Consider the following 5,814-nt stretch of genomic DNA (forward strand, 5'->3'; position numbering starts at 1 on the left):
GCGGAGGAGCGGCTCTCGTTCCGCCTGCAGCTGTTTCCAGGTCACACACGGAACTGTGACGCCGTTGGTTTTTTCGCTGAAGGTGACGGTCGACTCCAACACATGCCTCTATATTTAGCTGAAGTTTTGGCTCCGCCTCCTCCCCCCCTCCCCTCGCTCCTTCCCGCCCTCCTCTCTGTCGCACTGTTCCACTTCCTGTCTGCTGGACATGTTCCAGAACATTCCTCCCTCTCACAGCTGGTACGTCCAAGTCCTGTCCTCCTCCTCCTCCTCCTCTCACCCTCACCTTCACCTCCTCTTCCTCCTCTCACCCTCACCTTCACCTCCTCCTCCTCCTCTCACCCTCACCTCCTCTTCCTCCTCTCACCCTCACCTTCACCTCCTCCTCCTCCACCTCTCACCCTCACCTTCTCCTCCTCTTCCTCCTCCTCCTCCTCCCTCCTCCTCCTCCTCCTCCTCCTCCACCTCTTCCACCTCTCACCCTCACCTTCACCTCCTCCTCCTCTTCCTCCTCTCACCCTCACCTTCACCTCCTCCTCTTCCTCCTCTCACCCTCACCTTCTCCTCCTCCTCCTCTTCAATCCATTCACACTTTTCTCTCCATTTCTAAGATTTTCTATGTCGTTTGTACTTTGTCGCTCCTCCTCCTCCATCGTCCTCTTTCCTCATCCCTCCATCGCTCAGCTCTGCTTTTATCTTCCTCCCAAATCCTCCTGTTTTCTCTCTCTCTCAACTCCCACCCTCTCCTCCTCTCCCTCCCTCCATCCATCACCCTCTCCTTCGCCTCCCCTCCGATCCTCGGGGGCCTCCAGATAAAGTTCCCTGCTCTCTCTCTCTCTCTCTCTCTCTCTCTCTCTCTCTCTCTCTCTCTCCCGTGTCGTCTGTTCGGCCTCTAGTTTTCATTTTATATTATTTATTTTATCCTGAGACAATGCTTTGATTCGTTCCAGCTGGAGTGACACGCCCTTGAGTTCTGTTCACGGAAAAAGGGAGCAAGGCAACACAGCGGAGGGAGGGAGGATTGAAACAGAGGTGACAAGGAAAAGAGGACGAGGTGGGAGAAGAAGGACGAAGGTGAGGAGGGAGAGGAGGATGAAGAGGAGGATGAAGAAGGACGAAGGTGACGAGGGGGTGACTGCAGGAGAAGGAAGGAGAGAGAGGAGGGAGAGGAGGATGAAGAAGGACGACAGGAGCACTGACGATTGGCCTCGTTTCTGAAAATAAAACTCACCTCCCTGCTCTTCTCTTAAAGGGACATTTCACCACAAATCCTCAGTTTCTTAAGTTGAATAACTTCACTACACTTCCCAGAATTCACCTGTCGATTTATCAAACGAACCAACATTGTGTTCCCTGTAGCTACTTCCTGATCAACTTAACTCTCAGTTTGAGTCCATTACCCCTTTACAACTTTATTAAATCTGCTTTTAGTGACAAGAGCAATGAGTCAGAGCCGAATGTCTGAACACAGGTGGATCACAGGCAGCGTCTCCGCCCCGTCCCGACAACTGGACATACAAACGTCCCGACAACCGGGCCAGCAACCGGACCGACAACTTGACCAGCAACTGTCCCGACAACCGTCTAAGCAACTATGAAATAGTTTCGGTTCCAAAGCCACAGTGATGAAATAAAAACACATATTTCTATAAATCCTCTCAAGGATTAACTGTCACATTTTTTTCTGATGTGCGTGACCTTTGACCTCATGAAACAGTTTAAAAGCGGTGAAGTCGTGATATGATAATAACAATAAGAGCCAGATAATGAAGATCACAGACACATCAGCGCAGACGTGTTTATGTTTCTGCCCGTATGATGTGAGAACTTCCAGATGTTTGACCGTGAATCCGTTGGATGAATTCTACACTTCAGATTTTGTATCTATCTATTTTAAAAGTGCATGTCCAGGTTTTTAGACTCTGTCAGTTTGTCTCCAGTTACATAATCTTCCTCCTCTGAGCCGTTGGTGTTATTCAGACGACGAGGCAGAAAGCTCCGGACTCGGAGACGACGACGCTGCAGCAGCGCCGATGATTTACAGCCCCGATTTCGCTCTGCGTCACACCGGCCGGGCCCCGAGCCGGGCTGCATCATCATCAAGGACCGGGACCAGGACCGGGACCGGGACCCGGACCTGGGACGGGACCAGGACCGGGACCAGGACCAGGACCGGGACCGGGACCGGGACCGGGACCAGGACCGGGACCGGGACCCGGACCTGGGACGGGACCAGGACCGGGACCAGGACAAGGACCGGGACCGGGACAAGGACCGGGACCGGGACCTGGACAAGGACAAGGACCGGGACCAGGACCAGGACCGGGACCAGGGCCAGGGCCAGGACCGGGGCGATCAGGGGAGGAGAGTTCCCGTTTCCTGCCACAAGCGTCGATTCCCTTCAGAGCGCCGCTGCAGGTCGTTCCAGGTCACAAGTGACAAACTGAGCGAACGCACGCGATCTCATGAATAAATCAGTTCATCACGAGACGTATGAACAGAAAAAGGGAACCGACCTCTAAATCCAGAGAGAACCGGGTTCTGAAAAACACATGTTCAGGTGCTTTTTTTTTTTTGAAAGATGCTGCGTTCAGTATTTTGGAGTTTCTCTCCAGATTGAAACCACATTTCCCATAAAGAGAAAACTACTTCCTGCCTCGTTTCTTTCAACGGGTCCTGGAATCAGCACGTCTAAGTAAGTGAAGCGTCGCGTGGAAAATGTTTCTCAGGAACGTTACGATCACGCGTCTTTGTGCCATGACGTCCACAGGTTTCCCTTAAAGTTCAAGACTGGAGATCTTCAACGATCAGAACGAATCTGAGACTATTTGGATCTTCTGAGTTCCACGAGTTCTCCAGCAGCACAATGAGTCACAGTTAATCGAATATTTGGGGATTCTTCTGGACTCGGACAAAACAAGACATTCAGAGGCATCGGCTCGGATTTCCTGACAACTGGAAAATCACCAATTCATTCATCTAGTTATTATGTTATTGACTTTTTTTCCCACCGATGTTGTTAAGACCGAGTGATTCATCATCATCATCATCATCATCTAACATCCACGCACCAGCCAACATGAGACGTCCCAATCTCTGACTGTTTGGGGTGGAGATGCATTGTGGGTAATGTAGGCAGCAGGAGGCTACTGAAATAGCTCAGTTTGAAAACTCATCACTCGTTGCTACGGAGACTCGACTCACGTTCTACTACTTCCTGATTGGTTCTCGTTGGTCGCGACTCGACGACCAGCGGGTGAAGGCCAAGCTTCGCTAATTACACTTCCTGTCGGTAACAGTTCCACCTCGTCGTCCACGTTTTCACCGTCGCTGTTCCTCCTTCAGAGGGTTTTCTGTCCCTGAGCAACCAGCTTCTTCCTGTCTACACCACGTGACCAGTGGACGTGAACGGTCACGTGACGTGCGTTAGTACGATGGAGGTTATTTTCTCTTTTTCTGACAAAAGATTATGATTCTATAAAACTGCTGAGTTTTTATTTTGAAATCTGCTGCAGTTTCCTCCACAGCAGATTCATTCAAGATTTTTTTCAATTAAACCAAAAGATTTTTGAATTTGACCTCCTCCCCCACAGTGTCCTTAAACTCTGAATCCCTGACCTTTGACCTCCCTGTGGGGGCAGGGCGTGAAGTCCAACAACTCTAACTTTTAATAAAAGAAATTTAAAAAAGAATGGAGTTGAGATATAATTTATTATCTAAATCATATTTAAAACAGTTGCAAAAAAAGGATGAAAGTTTATTTAACGTGAGGTTTGACTCTGCGACAGTTCACGTTGCATCAGCAGGAGCAACGCGACGTGAACAACTCGACACCTTCCTGTGACATTTCAGACGCTCCGGTCAACAAGTTGCCAAATGTTTCACAGTTGCTGCATCAAAGACATGAAGGGGGGGGGGACAGCATGATAAGAGGAGGAGGAGGAGGAGGAGGAGGAGGGAGAGAAGAGGAGGAAGAGGGAGAAGTGAGGGGAGGGGGGGGAGGAGGAAGAGGGAGAAGTGAGGGGAGGGGGGAGAGGATCTGATTACATAATTGCACTACAGGATTTCTGCGCAAAAACAGAAAATCCTCGCAGCTGCAGCGATGATCTCACTCTCCTGATTTCACTGTCTCAGATCATCGGATCAGTGAAATGTGCCTCGTCACCATGGTGACGAGGCGAGATCAGAGACTTTAAAAAATCACAACAAATCACGAACAGTCACGTGATCAGAGAGAGAAACGATCCAGCAGCAGAGGAGAGAAGCTTCTGGTGCGTTTGAGCTCCGGGCCTGAGGTCAGAGGAGGAGACCACGCCTGCACCGACACATGCAGCACCTTCATCATCATCACCTTCATCATCACCTTCATCATCATCATCACTTTCATCATCATCACCTTCATCATCACCTCCATCACCTTCATCATCACCTTCATCCTCATCACATTCATCATCATCACAATCATCATCATCACTTTCATCATCATCACATTCATCATCATCATCATATTCATCATCATCACATTCACCCTCATCACCTTCATCACCTTCATCATCATCCTCCATCAGGGAGGGAAGAGAAGAAGAAAACAATCCCTCCATCCGAAAGAGTGGAAATAAAACCAGAGTTCAACAAAACATCAACAGCAGCACAGACACACAGACACACACACGCGCGCGCGCACACACACAGACAGACACACACACGCGCGCGCGCGCGCAAGTTCAACAACACGATGGAGGGGGGGGGGGGGCTCGTGGAGAGACGCAGCCCGGCACAAGGGGCTCGCTGCCCGGCCTCTCCGTGCGCCCGCGACCCGCCGGTTTCACGCGAGGACTGACAGAGTTTACCCGGGAAAAGCAGCCTCTAACCCGGGATAGGACAACCAGAGAGAGGGGGGGGGGGGGGGGGGGGGGGGGGGGGGGCAGCGGATGTGGATGATTCTCCCCAATCAAACAAATCCGTGCAGAGGCTCGACTGCAAAATCAAACCAAACATCTCGGAGCCAGACTCGACTCGGCTCGACTCGACTCGACTCGACTCGGCCCGACGCGGCTCTCACTCACCTGGAGGCCGACAGAAGCGCAGCGGAGTCCCGATGGAGGGACGATGACGGACCGACTGACCGCCGAGAGCCCGGAGAGGAAACAACGCAGCGGCAGCGGATCCTCAAATCCACAGATCCTCCTCCTCCTCCTCTTCATCCTCCCTCCTCCTCCTCTTCCTCCCCCCCTCCTCCCCCCGCGGCCCGGACTGCAGCGGCCGGCGCGCTCGATTCAAACACCCAGAAACACCGGGCGGGGCGGTGCTAAGGAAACAGGCTTATTATGACTCAAATAAAATAAAATTACATGATTGACTTTGATTGTGTGTGTGTGTGTGTGTGTGTGTGTGTGTGTGTGTGTGTGTGTGTGTGTGTGTGTGTTTTTCAGGGAAAACGTTTTCTCTCGTCGCCTGAGCTCATGTGGCTCAGAGCGGGTCGTCCACTTACCAGGAGGTTGATGGTTCGATCCCCGACAGTGTGTGAATGTGAAGTTTTATATGAATACATCTCATTATCTTTTTCTATCCCACTGAAGTCTGATTTTCTTCCTATCTTTTTTCTCTGTATTACAATAAATATGGTTTAATAACCACATTTGCTTTGCGGTGAGTTTACTAATAAAGCTTATTATTATCATTATGATTATTATTATTATTGTAGATTGTGTTTTTAAATGGAGTAAATTGCTGAAAGATGTTCATCACGACCAAACTGATGATTTTAAATCAAAAGCATCAAATACTCACAAAAAAATTATAATTTTTTCCCGT

At 50.2% G+C, this 5,814-nt stretch overlaps 1 protein-coding gene across 1 annotated transcript in view; it reads right to left on the minus strand.

Moving 5' to 3' along the window:
* Positions 1–5,216, minus strand: part of LOC118283309 (spectrin beta chain, non-erythrocytic 1-like) — a 73,540-nt gene extending 68,324 nt beyond the window's left edge. Inside the window, exon 1 of the mRNA XM_035605143.2 lies at positions 5,067–5,216. The gene's annotated coding sequence lies outside the window, so the exon portion shown is untranslated. The remainder of the gene's footprint in view (positions 1–5,066) is intronic.
* Positions 5,217–5,814: the final 598 nt, after the last annotated feature.

This window comes from Scophthalmus maximus, chromosome 10 (assembly GCF_022379125.1).
Source record: "Scophthalmus maximus strain ysfricsl-2021 chromosome 10, ASM2237912v1, whole genome shotgun sequence".
Taxonomy (NCBI): domain Eukaryota; kingdom Metazoa; phylum Chordata; class Actinopteri; order Pleuronectiformes; family Scophthalmidae; genus Scophthalmus; species Scophthalmus maximus.